The sequence below is a fragment of the Mastigoproctus giganteus genome, chromosome 7 (assembly GCF_048544385.1).
Source record: "Mastigoproctus giganteus isolate SK-2022 chromosome 7, ASM4854438v1, whole genome shotgun sequence".
NCBI classification, from domain to species: domain Eukaryota; kingdom Metazoa; phylum Arthropoda; class Arachnida; order Uropygi; family Thelyphonidae; genus Mastigoproctus; species Mastigoproctus giganteus.
Window position 1 is genome coordinate 115,676,225 of NC_143581.1, and position 20,217 is coordinate 115,696,441.

The 20,217-nt window shown below is 39.7% G+C and overlaps 1 protein-coding gene across 10 annotated transcripts in view; it reads right to left on the minus strand.

Annotated features, from left to right (window-relative positions):
* The window catches only part of LOC150083163 (uncharacterized), a 1,214,634-nt gene that overhangs the window by 474,800 nt on the left and 719,617 nt on the right, over window positions 1-20,217 (minus strand). For 2 of the 10 annotated variants that reach the window (XM_090377879.1, XM_090377877.1), the window contains exon 7: window positions 2,488-2,670. The exons of the other annotated variants lie outside the window; for them this stretch is intronic. The gene's annotated coding sequence lies outside the window, so the exon portion shown is untranslated. The remainder of the gene's footprint in view (window positions 1-2,487; window positions 2,671-20,217) is intronic. 10 annotated transcript variants of the gene reach the window in all.

Sequence of the window (20,217 nt, forward strand, 5' to 3'; positions counted from 1 at the left end):
AATGCCGGTGTCAAACAAGGTTCAGTTCTTTCCCCCACTCCTTTCCTCTTGTATATTAATGGCCTTCTTCCATTCACTGGCAATCCTATCCATAGTTTTACCGATGATAGCACATTGCATTCCACTTTCCATTTTGAGAAACCTTGTCCTGCTCAATCAGCTTGAACGTCTCGAAAATCTGCTACCAATTCCTTAAATGCCGATCTCCAGTGCGGCAAAGACAACTTAGTTGATTTCAATCCTTCTAAAACTCAGTCTTGTCTTGTCTCTCACAAAAAGGATTCTTCTGCTCCTATGCTTATCTTTGGTGACACTCTGATTTCTAGGCAAAATTATATATCTCTTTTGGGGATTACCCTGACTTACTTCTAATCTCTCTTAGCACAAGCACATTACAAATATTGCTTCCTCTGCATCTAAAAAACTTGGTTTTCTCTTTTACTCTTGGCGTTACTTTTCTTCCAAACAGCTGTTTCAAATCTCACTCTGTTTCACTCTGTACAAATCTCAAATCCACCTTACCATGGAATATTGTTCCCACATTTGGGGTGTCACCCCCAAAACCTCTACGGTACAGTGCATGGAACTGAACTCTTCTAAGAGATCACATTATTCCCACTCTGCAAGAAAGGCAATGCTTGGAGACCGTAGTGTTCATGTAAGATGGTGCCCATCCCCATGTTGGTCGACAAGTGAAGGAACTGCTCCGTTCAACATTCGGAAATGATCGCATCATTTCTAGAGATTTCCGCAGTTCTGGACAGCCTGATCTCAGATCTCAATCCCTGTGATTTCTATCTATGAGGGATACCTGAAAGACAGAGTATACCGTAGCAGCATACTGATGCTTATAGATTTGAAAGCAAGCATTAAACAGCATTTGGCCAACATCCCCAATGAGATGCTATGTGAAACTGTCCTAAGCTCTCCTCCATTTTCAGAATGTCATCTCAAGTGAAGGAAAGCACATCGAACAATATCTGTAGATTTCTAAGTTCTGATATTAAAATTTAATTCTAAGTTAAGTATTCCATCTCATGTTTACAGTGGCACCTCCATAGCCAGGTGGGAAGGAGCAGCAGTGCGTAGCACATGCTTCTTGATTAGACCGGGGCTTGAGCCCGTCACCACCAAATACAGAGGATGCGGAAAGGTCAGGGAATGACCACCGCATATCCCGGAGCAATATGGCCTTAGTTGCTAATGCTCCTAAAATCCAAATAACAAACATACAAACAATCATGTTTACAGTGCCAATTTCTCCTCTGGTGGCGGAAATTTGAACAAATTTTTTTTTCTTCTACACTGATTTTTGCATTGCTATCTCTTAAAGTGCCCATCTCGTTTTGACACTAGGGTCTCCTGAATAGAGAAACTTATTTTATAACCACCCGATACTTGTTTGTGTGTGTGTGTGTGTGTGTGTGTGTGTGTGTGTGTGTGTGTGTGTGTGTGTGTGTGTGTGTGTGTGTGTGTGTGTGTGTGTGTGTGTGTGTGTGTGTGTGTGTGTGTGTGTGAGAGAGAGTAAACTTGGGTGCGCATGCTGTCAAAGGAAGCAGTTTTCTTGGTTGAGGTTTTACTGAAACACTACAGTCATCCTTCTGCCACTGGAGTGCCTTGTAGTTTCCCACTGAAAAGATGAGACAAAGGCAGATGAATTCCTCTTCTATTCTTTTCCAAGTATTTTCACTTATTTTTCTTCATTAGATGGCCTTCATCTTATTTAATTTATTCACACTAAATGTTCATTTAAGTGTGTTAACATTTGCCAATCAAGGAGATACATTGTGTCATTGGTTTTCCAGACATTTAACTTCTGAAATTTTGTCCTATCTACTCCAGTTTTTTTTTCTTTCTCTCTCTCTCTCTCAATTTTTTTTTTTTAATCTATTGCATGTTTTTTCATTCTTGGAAACCCTAAACCTGCAAAGAAACACACCATTTCACTGGTTTTAGTATTTTTCTTCTTTCTAAAAATTTAAAAAAATTTCATTATTCATCCTGTCTAGTTAGTAGAAAACAAGATTATTCATCTAACCAAAAACAACTTATAGTTGCTTTTCATCAAATAACTTAAAATTGCTCTAAGGATAAAGTTAACTGAAATAAATTATAGAAAACTCTTTAAAATCTGGCTTCTTCAGATAGTCAGAGCTGCTAGATTTTAAAATTTTCAAGATCTGAAAGAAGTATACATAGTGGTTGAGCACTTTTGGAGGAGCACATTTCAATGAATATTAAGCACAAAAAAAAAAAAAAAAACAACAACTGCACTTCATTTACATCAGTAAATATTTATAACTTTACCTTTCATCTACTTTTGTGAGCAGGATTTAAACTGTTATCTACTTTTAAAAGATAGCTTTAGCTATCCCTATTCACAACAAGTCATACTTTTCTGGGTTATTTCCAGAGACAACTTCGGTTTAAACTACTATTATTCCATGATAATTATCTTTATGAAGAGTATCATGTTCCAGAACTTACACAGGTATCTTGGTCACACGCACAACTCTTCTTCATGGTCAGTACCTCCAGGCAAATAACAGAAGGAAGTGACATGTTAAGGGAGTGAATGACTCCTGATTGGTTCATCAGAGGGACCAAGTAACCTATGAGGTGTGGCAATAAACTTCCCGGATTGGTGCTGTTACAGCCATGCTTGATGAGCTAGAAAATAAACAGAACTGGTATGTTGTATATTAAACTTCTTCCAACAGACGATGATAACTGTCCAGTAAGCTGACAGGTTGTAATTAACAACCAGTTTCGTTAGTAACATTAACGTTCTGTGTCACAATTTTACAACAAACGAATATCAAATTTTGCTTTAAACTGGAAAAATCTGTGACAAAATGTATGAAATGTTAAAAACTGTTTATGATGATGAAATATTAAAAAACCTTTTTTTTTATCCTCAAAATGGCTGATGAGTGGGATAAAGAGGTGATTCTTCAAATTCTACATGAAGATTTAGGAAAAGGGAAGGTCTGTGCAAAATTTGAATCACACAGCCCCACGGATGGTCAGAAGCAATGAAGAGTGTCACCATGTGAAGATTTCATTCAGACTTGATGAGACAATCCTAATTTTTTCGACTGTATTGTCACTGGAGATGTGTTGGGTGTTGGTAACAGTACGACTCAGAGATAAAGCATCAGAGCATGCAGCACACTTCAAAATCATTACCAAGGCCCAAAATGTTTCGTTTACAAAAGTCCAAGATCAAGACAATACTGATCATGTTTTTTGGCAAACAGGGTTTTCACATTTACCCTTTTCATGTACAGATTCCTTGAGTCACAAAAGATTTGTACTTGAAGAGAATCAGTGCTACATTCTACATAGCATTGACTCTCTCTAAGGACTCCAAAAATGCTTCAAGGACTATTTAATTGCATTTCCTGGATGAGGTTGCAATTTTGAGAGAAATGCAGTTGGTTCTCATTACACAAGAATGCCCCCACCTATTTTGCCGTTTTGCTGGGAAGACATTTCTAATGAAACATAGCATTATACAGATCAAATGTCCTCCCTACTCTAACAATCTAGCACTTGCAGACTTCCTCTTTTTCAAGGGTGAAAACTTCCCTCAAAGGAAAGAGATTTCAGTACATTGAGGACATAAAGAATGCAACGATCAAACTGGATATCATTTGCTTGGATGCCTTTACTGACTCTTTTCAGAAACTTTTAGAATGGTGTAATAAGTACATTCATTCAATCAGGTGGGAATTACTTTTAATAAATATAGAATCATTTTTGAGCTCCGTTACTTTTTTACAATTTTATTGCACCAGTCCTGAAACTTTATTGCCACACATCATATGCTACCATCTAGGTATCAGTTCTTTGTATTTATATACATGTATTTTAAACCAAACCATGGATAAATATATAAAAAAAAGATAAATTTTTCATTATAAATTTAAATTCTGAAGCTCTATAGATGCATCCAAAATGCATCTCTATCCCTCCTCACTCTGGTTATTCTCTTATCTTTAAATTTTCTTATATACTGTCCTACAATTAATATCTAGAGACACCTCTGCTGATAGTTGGTCACATCCTACCTAAGCACTGCCAGCACAACTATAAATATGTTTGTAGTCCTTCAAATGGAATTGCACTACTGTGTGATTGTGAATGCAAAATATCATGATCGACAGAGTTAACAGACTTCCAGTGTAAAACAATAACAAGAGTGCCACATATATCTGTCTGTACATGACACTTCAACAGTAATGAACATTACAGTTTGATGATTTTTGATATGATGTGCAAATGGAAGTGGACTGGTGCTGAAACCATCATGAAACAACCTAGTAAGTTGCAGAAACTGAAGGAATATGACAGACAGGAGAGCCCTGCAAAGAATTGTCTTTTTGAAATGCAGGTTGATGTTGCCACAGCACACAAAGTCTCTTAGTGAGACAATGGGGAGACAGGTCAGCAACAGTAGTGAGATATTGCATGATATGTGTAACCATAATCGTACAGTCATCCAGAAGCCATTAATCAACCCATCTAATACCAGATGCCGCCTAGCTTGGTGTAAGGCCTGCCGTTCTTGTACACCACTGGAGAGCTATGCTTTGGAGTCACTAGTCATGGTGTACATGAACTACCAGGCTGACAATATTGTGACTGGGTAAGGTGGATGCCCTGAGAAAGCTACCTGCTGGAATGTTCATTGCATCATCATCACACTGCATGCATGTGTGATGACGATGCAATGAACACAATGGTCCTAGAATTGTTGTTGAGTGCCATACCCTGCTGATGTTACGGTGCATGGAGTGATTAGGTTTTGATAGTTGGCCATGGTTAGTGTTCATTAATAGCAATCTGACTGCTTGCCACTACGTAGCTGAGATTCTGGAATGTTCTCCCCTTTCTTACTGGGGTCCTAACACATTTTCAGCAGGACAATGCCTGAACACATACTGCAGGGGTTTCCTCTGAGTGTCTTAGTGGTGTGGACATACTGTCTTGGGCAAGCACGACCTGGTTTCAGGTAGGTCTTGTTCAATGGGGGAGAAATCCAGGTTCCCTGGATTTCTCCCCCATTGAACATGTATGGACCATGACTGGACACCATCTATAGAGCCACCTGTAGCCAGCACAAACCACACTTGATGCTTAGCTCAATGTGTTTGCAACTGTGGTGAATTTACATTATATTAATCTGTCCATTATAAGTATCATAGTATGTGTTGTCACTGAGTATGCATTTTGTATTCTGTTCTTATGAGGTTCTGCAATTTCACTGTAACAGAGTATGCAAAAAACTGGTGGACAGTGTTCTGCAGAGACTAGACGCACTGTAAAAGTCAATGGTTTCAGTACACATTATTAGTTTTCTAGTAAATAAAGGTTATTTGCTGATATGGGGGTGTCCAGATGCCATTGGTATAGCAATGTGTTAGACATTACAGTTTTATCTTTTTGGTAACAGAATGTAAATTTAGAATGGAAAATTTTTTTATCCGTCATTTAAAATCTGAATACAAAAATATAAGGGAACTGATCTTTAGAGGGCAGCAGAGATTATTCAGTCTCTCTGAATGACCAATCAGGATGTTAATCACTCTCTTATTACATCACTTCCCTTCTCTTACTTGCTTGGACTTCTCACCCAACAAGAGAAGTTGTGCATGCAACCAAGAGACTGGTATAAATTATGGAATGCGGCAGTCTTTATAACGGAATTCACGGCTTTAGCTGTATTACAACTTTGAAAACTGATTTTTAATACTACATGCTAACTCGAACAACTGCTTTACAATTGTTCACCACATGCTTTTAATGAGGGACCAAGTTAGTCCTGAAACAGGCTTTCATAACAGTTTCATATTTTAAATAAATATCTAATTAACATATTGGAGAGCTACCTGAAACCAGGGCATATCATTGCAAAAGAAACTTTGTTCTCTGTGAAAGCATTTTTGTTTAAACAGCATTATCCATGCAGTTTAAACCATGCACTCAAAATAAAATATGAAATAACAAGATAGTTCTAAAAGTATCTTATAATGAAAAAAATGTCACCTTTCTTTTTTTTTGCATGGATTCACATGCAAACACAAATGTGATTAGCATTAGCATTAGCATTAGTAGAGGCATTTGATGCAAGAAAGCAAGCTTATGCAGCATCAGCCAAAAGAAAAAAAAAAAAAAAACCCACTTCCACTTCACCCCTCTGTTCGTTCAAAATACCTGTCCAGCTGAGCCTTAAACTTATTTAGGCTATCAACCTCCACCACAAGGGATGGAAGTCTGTTCCACCAACCAACCACCCGCTGGCTAAAGGCAAATTTCCTCACGTCTATCCTACATCTGTCTTTCCTCAATTTGAATTTATGCCCTCTCAGGTGATTTTTCTGAGCTAGAGGAAGAATCCCATCAGCATTGAGCATGCTTACACCATTCAAGGCTTTATACACCTCTATCAGATCACCTCACTGGTGCCTAGTCTCCAGACACTGTAATTTGCAAAACTTAAGCCTTTCTTCGTAAGAGCACCCCTTTGTTCCATTCACTAAGCTTGTTGCCCTTCTCTGTACTCGTTCCAGCAGCTCTACATCCTTCTTGAAATGAGGCCTCCAGACCTGTATACAGTACTCTAGGTGTGGCCTGACAATTGCCTTATACAAGGGAATAATCACCTCCTTATCCCTGCTGGAAAAATTCCTGTATATCATTGACAATACTCCATGAGCTACTCTTGCAGCCCGTCTGCACTGCTCAGAGAACTTCATATCTGCCTGCACAACCACCACCAAGTCCCTTTCATTCTCTACCACTGTCAGTGTAGTACCACAGAGTTGATACGTTGCTCTGGGGTTGCTGTTCCCCATGTGTAGTACTTTACATTTGTCAATGTTAAACTTCATTTGCCACCTCTCAGCCCATCTGCTCAACCTTTCCAGATCCTGTTGCAGCAGCATAGTATCAGTAGTGTCCTTGACAACCCTGCCAACCTTTGTATCATCTGCAAACTTGGACATTAAGCTTGATATACCATCATCAATATCATTTATAAATACAGAAAACAATAATGGACCCAACACTGACCCCTGAGGGACTCCACTAATAACATTAGTCCACGATGAGCAGTGTCCATTGATTACCACTCTCTGTCTTCTCCCCCTCAACCATCCCTTTATCCATAACAGCAATTTGCCTCCAATGTCACACTGCTCCAATTTGTGTAGCAGTCTTCCATGTGCAACAGTATCAAAAGCCTTTCTAAGATCCAAGTACATAATATCAAAGTTATTCCCTGCATCCAGTTCTTTTGTGACTGCATCATAATATCCAATCAAGTTGGTCAGGCAAGACTTCCCCTTAACAAAACCATGCTGTGTCGGAGCTATAACTGAAGTCTTGTCTAAATGATCCTGCAGTGCTTCTTTAATCAGTGCCTCCATTAATTTTCCGGGAACAGAAGTTAAGCTCACAGGTCTATAATTACTTGTGTCAGCCTTTGATCCTCCTTTGTGAATTGGGGTCACATTTGCACATTTCCAGTCTATGGGTACCTCCCCTGAGTCCAAGGAAGCTCTCATAATTATGGCTAAGGGTTTGCTTACTTCCTTTGCTGCCTCCTTTAATATAACCGGATAGATCCCATCCACCCCGGGTGCCTTTCTTGTGTTTATCTTCAACAGTTTCTCCTCCACTTTACTCCCAGTTATTTCAAGATTCTGTAGCTTACTGCTAGAGTTGAATACACCTCTGGCATTCCCCTTGCTGAATAACTCCTCATGTGTGAATGTCGATGCAAAATATTCATTTAGTTTGTTAGCTACCTGAGCAGGATCATCAACAGTTGACCCATCAATATCAAGTGGACCAATCGGATTCATCCCCTTCCTTCTAGAGTTAACATAAGTAAAGAACTCTTTGCTGTTTTTCTTTGCATCCCTTGCCAAGGATTTCTTGTAATCTGCCTTTGCCTGCCTAACCTCCTTTGTAACTTGGTTGCATATCAACTTGTATCTATCATAGGCTTCTGTGTCATGTGTTAATTTGTAAGTATCCCATGCATTTTTCTTCTCTGCCATATGCCTCATTAGTTCATCTGACATCCATTTTGGCCTAAACCTTGAACAATATTTCTTAGTTGGTATGTAAAGCCTAGTAGCTTCCAATATAAGTTCTTTGAATGCTTCCCATTTTGAATTTGCTGTTAGTAACATCATCATTTGGTCCCACTGTATAGAATTTAAATACTGTCTCAGTCCATCATAGTCGCCTTTACGGAAGCAATAACCCTTCCCTTTACCCCTAATGGTAGTTACCTCTTTGAGTAAATCCCACTTCAGCACACTGTGATCACTGCCACCTAGTGGTTCGTTTATCTGTAGATTTTTAATGCATGAAGAATCACTGCTGATAATCAAATCAAGAGTATTACTCCCTCTAGTTGCCTCCCGAACATGCTGATGTAGAAAACAACCATCCAAAAAATCCACAAAAGCCCTGCTAGTGTGTGAGTAACCAGCCCCCAAATTCTAGTCAATATCTGGGAAATTAAAATCTCCCATTATAAGACTCTCTGATTTACTGGCCCACTCTATTTCCCTGTACAGTTCCTTATTATACTCATCAGAGTCATTAGGCCTATAGCACACTCTTACTCTCAATTTTGATCTCCCAATGCTTATGTCACACCAAACTGACTCAACACTGCACTGTCCGGCGATGTCGACTGGCTTCACTTCCTTGGTTTTTATGTGTTTCTTAACTAATAGCATAACCCCTCCCCCCTTCCTATCCTGTCTATCCTTTCTGTAGACGTACTCCCCAAATTGCAGTTCTGCATCCCTTATATCTGTGTGACACCACGTCTCTGATATCCCAACAATATCTGCCTTTGATGTTTTGAGCAATACCTCAAATTCATCAAATTTATTTACTAAACTCCTAGCACTGGTGTACACGCAAGTATACATGCACCTGTTTCTATTCTTAGCTAACCTAACACAACCCATGTGTTTACTTGTACCGCAATGGCTCCCAGCAGTCTCTGAAATACCATGCATCTTGTTTTCCAGGCTTCTGCTCATTCTAATAGAAGCAGTGCAAGAATCTCTTTCACCTCTGCCAGTGGCTACTGTCAATCTATTGGTCTTTGTCTCCCCCCAAGCTAGCAGTTTTCCGACCCACCTAACACTGCCTCGATAGCATCAGCAAATATTCTTGCACCCTTTCTATTTAAGTGTATCCCATCCCTGTAGAAGCAATCTCTCCTGTTAACAAGTACAGTCCAGGCTGTAAAAAATTCTACCCCTTGAGCCTTGCACAATCTTTCCAGGGCCGAATTGATCGACAAGGCTCTCATCCTATACTCCCTCCTATCGTGTCTGGGCAGAATTGCAGACACTTTCAAATTCAATCCTAATTCTCGGCTTTTGTTCAACAGTGACCTGTACTTGTTAAGTAATTCTGCCGGTCTCCTACTCTTAATATTATTAGTGCCAACGTGTACAACTATATCAACTTTTGTGCCCTTAAAAGATGATATTCGCTCTACAACGTCATCAACCTTTGACCCTGGCAGACATACCCTGGTCCTGTTCCACCTATCTTTTTTACAAAGCATGTTCCCTGTTTCCCTGAAAATAGAATCACCAACAACTGCTAGTTCCTTCGGGACCAGCGCATTCTGCCTTGGGGGTTGTCTCTGTGTCACGCGATGCCCAAGTGCAAGCGCTGGCGTTGATGTGGGCAGCTGAGAGCTTGATGGGCCCCTCAATTTAGTTTCTTCGAGGGCATCCACCCTGTCCTTCAAGCTCTCATATAGGCCCACAAGAACGCCGAGTTGTTGCTTGATATCGATACACTCCTTGCATCGCGCACACACAAAGACATCCCCCTTGGCAGTATCATGTCCCGTACCCGATTGCTCTGCAAACATCAAGCAAACAGTGCATTTTATAAGGCTGTGAGTCAGAGGACAACTGCCCCCCTCAGTTCTGCTCTGAGCCACAGCACTTCCATTAGCTTGAGCCTTTTGCTTTGCCGCTCTGGTCTGAGTCATGATTCTATTAATTTATTAATTAATTATAATTAATTATGTTATGTTATTAATTATGTTAAATATAATTAATTATATTACGTTTGTAATCTAAGTCGTTATATGTATTTATTTAAACGTACCATTTAACTACTAACGAAGTTCAACTAACGCTATCTAGTACGGTATATAACTATCGTATCACAAAGGCGGGAAAATTACGAACTGTACCGGAATTGAAACACGTGGAAACCTTTACCGATACTTTTATGCAATTACAAGGCCGAGTAAAGAAAAATACACCAAATTAATCAGAAAATCACAAAATAATGTTATACTACTAAATTTAAATCAAAAGTTTTAGAAAAACAATAATTTCAAATCAATAAATAAGGAAAATCCACTTAGCGGCTTTGAACACGACCGTCTCTAGTAGCCTCGTCAGCTATAATAGATCACTAATACAAGTACTAGATTAATTTTTAATATTTCCAGATTGTAATTTTTTTTTCTTTTGAAACATGTTGGATTTTAAATATTCTGGATTATAAAGTGCCTGATTTTACAGAGTTTAGTATATTTTTTTTTTTAGATTAAGAAGGAAAAATTGCAAAGGAAACAGTTTAAACACAGGCTTCACTGGAGCAACAGGCCCTACTCCAGCATCTTCACAAATGAACAGCCCCTCACAAACTAATATCCTCAGAGAAAACAGTTTCCATCCTATTAAAAGGTACATTATAGCCAAGTAAAGAACCGACCATCAAGCTCTTCTGCTGTTCCCTACAGCTCGAGTCTGCTGACGAGGCTAGTAGGGGCCAGACGTGTTCAAAGCCGCTAAGTGGATTTTTCTTATTTATTGATTTGAAATTATTGTTTTTCTAAAACCTTTGATTTAAATTTAGTAGTATAGCATTGTTTTGTGATATTTCTGATTAATCTGGTGTATTTATTCTTTACTCGGCCTTGTAATTGCATAAAAGTATCGGTAAGGGTATCAAACCCACGTGTTACAAGTTACAACTCCGCTGAACGAGAAGTTTTTTAGCCATATTTAGCCGCTTATTGAATATTTTTTACATCAAATTATTTTTTGTGAGTAGCTTATAGACCTAGTAAGGATCGTTAGTTTATTCTGAATCAAGACAGCGAGATTTGAAATACTTAAGTGTCCATAGATTACCGTTCGTAAATTCCCGCCTTTGTCTTTGTCATACGATCGTTATATATCGAACCTAGATAGCGTTAGTATAGTATAGGTTATACTAGTTTCAGCGATCGGTAAAATCTATTAAACTTGTTCAACTTCGTTGGCATTTAAATTGCACTTTAACTAAATACGTATACCAACTTAGATTACAAATGTAACATAATTAATTAATACATAACTGATACGGAAGTTATATAAAGGGAACTCGGAGATAGTTAATACTGGACACTAAAAAATATATAAAAGTTAGGGTTATAAACTGAAATTGAAATTTTATTTAAATTAAAAGTAATCATGAGTCAGACCAGAGCAGCAAAACAAAAGGCTCAAGCTAATGGAAGTGCTGTGGCTCAGAGGAGAACTGAGGGGGACAGTTGCCTTCTGAATCACAGCCTTCTAAAATGCACAGCTTGCATGATGTTTGTGGAGCATTCAGGAACGGGACATGATATTGCCATGGGGGATGTCTTTGTGTGTGCGCGACGCAAGGAGTGTATCGAAATCAGGCAACAACTCAGCGTTCTTATGGGCCTATATGAGAGCTTGAAGGACAGGGTGGATGCCCTCGAAGGAACTAAATTGAGGGGCCCATCAAGCTCTCAGCTGCCCACATCAACGCCAGAGCTTGCACTTGGTCATCGTGAAACACAGCGGCAACCCCCAAGGCAGAATGCGCTGGTCCCAAAGGAACTAGTAGTTGTTGGTGACTCTATTGTCAAAAAAACGGGGAACATGCTTTGTAAAAAGGATAGGTGGAACAGGACCAGTGTATGTCTGCCAGGGGCAAAGGTTGATGACGTTGTAGAGCAGATATCATCTTTTAAGGACACAAAAGGTGATATTGTTGTACACGTTGGCACTAATGATATCAAGAGTAGGAGACCAGCAGAACTGCTTAACAAGTACAGGTCACTGTTGAAAAAAAGCCATGAAATAGGGTTCAATTTGAAAGTGTCTGCAATTCTGCCCTGACACGATAGGAGGGAGTATATGATGAGAGCCTTGTCGATCAATTCGGCCCTGGAAGGATTGTGCAAGGCTCAAGGGGTAGAATTTTTTTCAGCCTGGACTGTACTTCTTAACAGGAGAGATTGCTTCTACAGGGATGGGATACACTTAAATAGAAAGGGTGCAAGAATATTTGCTGATGCTATCGAGGCAGTGTTAGGTGGGTCGGAAAACTGCTAGCTTGGGGGGATACAAAGACGAATAGATTAAGAGTAGCCACTGGCAGAGGTGAAAGAGATTCTTGCACTGCTTCTATTGGAATGAGCAGAAACCTGAAAAACAAGATTCAGGATATTTCAGAGACTGCTGGGAGTCATTGCGGTACAAGTAAACACATGGGTTGTTAGGGTAGCTAAGAATAGAAATAGGTGCATGTATACTTGCGTGTACACCAATGCTAGGAGTTTAGTAAATAAATTTGATGAATTTGAGGTATTGCTCAAAACATCATAGGCAGATATTGTTGGGATATCATGGTGTCACACAGATATAATGAATGCAGAACTGGAATTTGGGGAGTACAGCGTCTACAGAAAAGATAGACTGGATAGGAAGGGAGGAGTGGTTATGCTTTTAGTTAAGAAATATATAAAATCAAAGGAAGTGAAGCCAGTGGACATCACTGGACAGTGCAGTGTTGAGTCAGTTTGGTGTGACATATAAGCATTGGGAGATCAAAATTGAGAGTAGGAGTGTGCTATAGGCCTAATAACTCTGATGAGTATAATAAGAAACTGTACAGGGAAATACAGTGGGCCAGTAAATCAGAGAGTTTTATAATGGGAGATCTTAATTTTCCAGATATTGACTGGAGTTTGGGGGCTGGTCACTCACACACTAGCAAGGCTTTTGTGGATTTATTGGATGATTGTTTTCTACATCAGCATGTTCGGGAGGCAACTAGAGGGAGGAATACCCTTGATTTGATTATCAGCAGTGATTCTTCATGCATTAAGAATCAGCAGATAAACGAACCACTAGGTGGCAGTGATCACAGTGTGCTGAAGTGGGATTTACTCAAAGAGGTAACTACCATTAGGGGTAAAGGGAAGGGTTTTTGATTTCGTTAAGGCGACTACGATGGACTGGGACAGTATTTAAATTCTATACAGTGGGACCAACTGATGATGTTACCAACAGCAAATTCAAAATGGGAAGCATTCAAAGAACTTATCTTGGAAGCTACTAGGCTTTACATACCAACTAAGAAATATTGTTCAAGGTTTAGGCCTAAATGGATGTCAGATGAACTGATGAGGCATATGGCAGAGAAGAAACATGCATGGGATACATACAAATTAACACATGACACAGAAGCCTATGATAGATACAAGTTGATCTGTAACCAAGTTACAAAGGAGGTTAGGCAGGCGAAGGCAGAGTACGAGAAATCTTTGGCAAGGGATGCAAAGAAAAACAGCAAAGAGTTCTTTACTTATGTAAACTCTAGAAGGAAGGGGATGAATCAGATTGATCCACTTGATATCGATGGGTCAACTGTTAACAAACTAAATGAATATTTTGCATCGACATTCACACATGAGGAGTTATTTAGCGAGGGGAAAGCCAGGGGTGTATTCAACTCTAGCAGTAAGCTAGAGAATCTTGTAATAACTGAGAGTAAAGTGGAGGAGAAACTGTTGAAGATAAACACAAGAAAGGCACCTGGGGTGGATGGGATCTATCCAGTTATATTAAAGGAGGCAGCAGAGGAAGTAAGCAAACCCTTAGTCATAATTATGAGAGCTTCCTTGGACTCAGGGGAGGTACCCGCAGACTGGAGATGTGCGAATGTGACCCCAATTCACAAAGGAGGATCAAAGGCTGACACAAGCAATTATAGACCTGTGAGTTTAACTTCTGTTCCAGGAAAATTAATGGAGGCACTAGTTAAAGAAGCACTGCAGGATCATTTAGACAAGACTTCAGTTATAGCTCGTTTTGTTAAGGGGAAGTCTTGCCTGACCAATTTGATTGGATACCATGATGCAGTCACAAAGGAACTGGAATAACTGGAATAACAGGGAATAACTTTGATATTATATACTTGGATCTTAGAAAGGCTTTTGATACTGTTGCACATGGAAGACTGCTGCACAAATTTGAGCTGTGTGACATTGGAGGCAAACTGCTGCTGTGGATAAAGGGGTGGCTGAGGGTGAGAAGACAGAGAGTGGTAATCAATGGACACTGTTCATCGTGAACTAATGTTATTAGTGGAGTTCCTCAGGGCTCAGTGTTGGGTCCATTATTGTTTTCTGTATTCATAAATGATATTGATGATGGTATATCAAGTTTAATGTTGAAGTTTGCAGACGATACAAAGGTAGGCAGGGTTGTCAAGGACACTACTGACACTATGCTGCTGCAACAGGATCTGGAAAGGTTGAGCAGATGGGCTGAGAGGTGGCAAATGAAGTTTAACATTGACAAATGTAAAGTACTACACATGGGAAACAGCAACCCCAGAGCAACGTATCAACTCTGTGGTACTACACTGACAGTGGTAGAGAATGAAAGGGACCTGGGGGTGGTTGTGCAGGCAGATATGAAGTTTTCTGAGCAGTGCAGATGGGCTGCAAGAGTAGCTCATGGTGTATTGTCAATGATATATAGGAATTTTTCTAGCAGGGATAAGGAGGTGATTATTTCCTTGTATAAGGCAATGGTCAGGCCACACCTAGAGTACTGTATACAGGTCTGGAGGCCTCATTTCAAGAAGGATGTAGAGCTGCTGGAACGAGTACAGAGAAGGGCAACAAGATTTGTGAATGGAACAAAGGGGTGCTCTTACGAAGAAAGGCTTAAGTTTTGCAAATTACAGTGTCTGGAGACTAGGCACCAGCGAGGTGATCTGATAGAGGTTTATAAAGGCTTGAATGGTTTGAGCATGCTCAATGTTGATGGGATTCTTCCTCTAGCTCAGAATAATCACCTGAGAGGGCATAAATTCAAATTGAGGAAAGACAGATGTAGGATAGACGTGCGGAAATTTGCCTTTAGCCAGCGAGTGGTTGGTTGGTGGAACAGACTTCCATCCCTTGTCATGGAAGTTGATAGCCTAAATAAGTTTAAAGCTCAGCTGGACAGGTATTTTGAACGAACAGAGGGGTGAAGTGAAAGTGGTTTTTTTTTTTTTTTTTTTGGCTGATGCTGCATAAGCTTGCTTTCTTGCATCAAATGCCTCTAGTAATGCTAATGCTAATGATAGTTCATCACCAGGTGGAGATACTCTGGAGTTACCACAAACACCAAACCCTTGTTTACACCTCATATTAACCACCTTGGAAGGAAAACCAGCAAATATGTCAGCCTTACTAGCAGAGTAACTAAAACCTTCTGGGGCCTCAAGTGAAAAACCCTAACCCTAATGCACTAAAACATCATAGTACCAGCATAATACACATGATGTTTGTTTGTTTGTTATTTGGTTTTCAGGAGCATTAGCAACTAAGGGCACATTGCTCCGGGCATATATGCGGTGGTCTTTCCCTGACCTTTCCGCATCTTACGTATTTGGTGTTCACAGGCTCGAACCGCGGTCTAATCAAGAAGCATGTGCTATACACTGCTGCTCCTGCCAACCTGGCTAAGGAGGCGCCAGTACACATGAGCACCAGCATATGGTTCTATATAGCCACGAATATCCGTTGGTGTTTCCATTGAACTTTCATAGACTTGATTCAATATTATTATTATTATTAGCGACATGATGCAAGGAAGCCTGAGGCTTATGCTGTGCAAGCCAAAAAAAAAAAGAAAGTTCCCCGAGTTACCTTGAGAACCTAAGACAGGAGATTAAAGAAATGTGGCATATGTAACAAGTAACGACCATCCCGATCATCGTGTCAATCACAGGTATGGGCCTGTGGCTGAGAAGCTACATAACAACCTACATAACATTCCAAAGACCCTACATAACAGCCTAGCAGCAATAGGTCTCCCAGCGAACACCTACAAGGAACTCCAGAAAGTCGCAATCCTCGGCCAACAGTTACACTAGACATAACAACAACCACCCTGTGTACTTGGTACCAATACTCATCACGAGGTGGAATCCCCAATTAGGGAGAAATATATAAGAGCAATAATAATAATATTAATAATAATAAAGGGATGGTTCAGTGAGAGAAGGCAGAGAGTGGTAATCAATGGACACTGCCCTTTGTGGACTAATGTTATTAGTGGAGTTCCCCAGGGTTTGGTGTTGGGTTCAATGTTGTTTTCTGTATTTATCAAGGATATTGATTAAGGTATAGCAGGGTAATGTTCAAGTTTCCAAATGATACAAAGGTTTGCAGTGTTGTGAATGACAGTAATTACAGTATGCTACTGCAACAGTATCTAGAAAAGTTGAGCAGATGGGCTGAAATGTGGCAACTGAAGTTTAACATTGTCAAAAGAAAAATACTGCATATTGGTAGCAGTAATCCCAGAATAGTAGCAGTAGTAGTAGTAGTGGCATGTGATGCAAGAAAGCAAGTGTATGAGCTTATGCAGCATCAGTCAAAAAAAAAAAAAAAATCACACCATTCCCTCCAATGCCTAGTTCCTCCTTAAATTTATTTAACCTATCAACTTCCACAGTGACAGATGGAAGTTTGTTCCAGCAATTAACCACCTGCTGGCTAAAGGCAAATTTCCGCACATCTATTCTACGTCTGTCTTTTCTTAATTTGAATTTATGCCCCCTTAGGTTCGTAATCTGAACAATTGGAAGGATCTCATCAGAATTCAGCATGCTCAATCCATTCAAGGCCTTATACACCTCAATCAGATCACCACGCAGGTGCCTAGTCTCCAGCCACTGCAATTTGCAGAACTTCAGCCTCTCTTGGTAAGAGGATCCCTTTATTTCCCTCACCAATCTTGTTGCCCTTCTCTGTATATGCTCAAGCAAAACTACATCCTTCCTAAAATGAGGCCTTCAGACCTGTACGCAGTACTCAAGGCGTGGCCTGACCACTGCCTTATACAGAGGTACAATCACCTCCTTTTCCCTGCTAGCAAAATTTCTATATATTACTGACAAAACTCCATGACCTGCCCTGGCAGCCTGTCTGCATTGCTCAGAAAACTTCATATCTGACTGCACAATTACTCCCAGGTCTTTTTCATTTTTTACCACCTTAAGCGTAGTACCACACAGTTGGTACGTTTCTCTGGGGTTACTTCTACCCATATGCAGTACTTTGCATTTGTCTAGGTTAAACTTCAATTGCCACTTCTTAGCCCATCTGCCCAAATTATCTAGATTCTATTGCAGTAGCCACTGCCATTATTGTCTTTAAAAATTATTCTCTATAAAAATTACAGCTGTGAATTACAGGCTCCGAAAAAGCGATAAGTGTTTGCCTTTTTATTTACCTAATTGTTATTTTATATTGTACTTTATACGTAGTCTTATAGTTATTGTTACGCTGGTTATTTTTATTTTTAATTTAGATAAAGAGTTTTTTTGATTACTACTTAATATACGTAAAACCGTTATTTCGTTCGAATCTTGCAGCCATTGTTTTTGTATAGAGTAGTAGGGAATTCAAATTTTTAATTGTGATAACTAGGCAGCACTAACGTATAATTATATATAGCGTAATACGCATCACTGCATATTAGATATTATTATGGATTCTATTAGATAGCGTAGTATTGACAATTAATTAATTAAATTTATTGATCTTATTAATTTAAAAAATCATGCCCCAGACCAGAGCAGCAAAGCAACGGGCACAAAGTGGCAAGAGCGTTGTGACTCGGGGGAGAACTGAGGGGGGCAATTCTCCAACGCATCACAGCCTAAAAAAATGTGCAACTTGTGAAATGTTTCTCAACTCTCTGGAACAGAACATGATCTAGCCAAGGAGGATGTCTTTGTGTTTGTGCCAGGTGCAGAGAGTGTCTAGAAATTAGGCATCAACTCAGCGTTCTACTGTGCATCTATGACAGATTGAGGTGTAGGGTAGATGCCCTTGAAGAAATTAATATGAGGGGCCCGTTAAGCTCTTAGCTGCCCAACTCAATGCCAGAGCTCACTCCTGGGCATCAGACAACACAGCAGCAATCTCCAAGGCAGAATGGGCTGGTCCCAAAGGAACTAGTTATGGTTGGTGACTCTATTGTCAGAGAGACGGGGAATATATTGTGTAAAAAGGATAGATGGAACAGGACCAGGGTATGTCTGCTAGGGGCAGAAGTTGATGACGTTGTAAAGCATATATCATCTTTTAAGGGCAAAAAAGGTGTACACGTTGGCACCAATGACATTAAGAATAGGAGATCTGCAGATTTACTTAACAAATACAGGTCAATGTTGCAAAAAAGTCGTGAAATAGGGTTAAATTTGAAAGTGTCTGCAATTCTGCCCAGACACGATAGGAGGGAGTACATGATGAGAGCCTTGTCAATCAATTCGGCCCTGGAGGAAATGTGCAAGGCTCAAGGGGTAAAATTTTTTTCAGCGTGGCCTGTGCTTGTTAACAGGAGAGACTGCTTCTACAGGGATGGGATACACTTAAATAGAAAGGGTGCAAGAATATTTGCTGATGATATTGAGGCGGTGTTAGGTGGGTCGGAAAACTGCTAGCTTGGGGGGGATTCATAGACCAAAGGTGAAAAGTAGCCGAAGGCAGAGGTGAAGGTGATTCTTGCACATCTATTAAAATAAGTAGCTACCTGGAGCAAGGAATGCTGGGGATTTCAGGGATGGATGGCAGTCATCGTGAAACAGGTGGGTATATGGGATGTGTTAGGGTAACTAGGAATAGGAATAGGTGCATGTATGCTTGCATGTATACCAATGCTAGAAGTATAATAAATAAATTTGATGAATTTGAGGTGTTGGTCAAGACATCAAAGGCAGATATTGTTGGGATATCAGAGACATAGTGTCACACTGATATTAGGAATGCAGAATTGGAATTTGGGGAGTACAATGTGTACAGAAAGGATAGACAGGATAGGAAGGGAGGAGGTGTTAGGCTGTTAATTAAGAAAAACATAAAATCAAAAGACGTGCATCCAGTTGATATAGATGAACATGCACTGTTCAGTCAGTTTGGTGTGACATAAGCACTGAGAAAGCAAAAATAAGAGTAGGAGTGTGTTATAGGCCTAATGACTCGAATGAGTACAATGAATAATTGTACAGAGAAATAGAGTGGGCTAGTAAATCAGAATGTCTTATAATGGGGGATTTTAACTTCCCAAATATTGACTGGAACTTGTGGGTTGGTCACTCACACACTAGTAAGACTTTTGTGGATTTATTGGATAATTGTTTTCTGCAGCAGCATGTTCGTGAGGCAACCAGAGAGTGTAATATTCTTGATCTGGTTATCAGCAGTGATCATTCGTGTATTAAGAATTTGCAGATAAAGAAACCACTAGGTGGCAGTGATCACAGTGTACTGATGTGGGATTTACTTAAAGATATAATTACCATCAGGGGTAAAGGAAAGGGTTTTTGCTTCCGTAAAGGTGAGTACAGTGGTCTCAGACAGTTTTTAAATTCTGTACAGTGGAATCAACTGATGATGTTACCAACAGTAAATTCTAAGTGGGAAGCATTCAAGGAATTAATCGTGGAAGCTACTAAAAGTTTCATACCTATTATGAAATATTGTTCAAGGTTTAGGCCTAAATGGTTATCAAATGAACTAATGAGAATCATGACAGAGAAGAAAAATGCATGGGATACATATAAATTATCAAGCGACTCAGAAGCATATGGCAGATATAAGCTATATTGAACAATTAGACTTTACACCAGCCGGTATTCAAATAAACAAATTCGAATCCTGCAACTAAAACACTTTATTTACAATAAAATAAAATAAAAGTCTGCAAACTATGGGAAGTCTGCTGTGGCAGAACATTTTTTGGGAAAAGCAACATCAAATCTCCCAGGAGGATGCTGTCATCACGGATCATGCACAGGGGTTCTGGGACCGTAAATGGCTTGAAAGTTTACGTATTG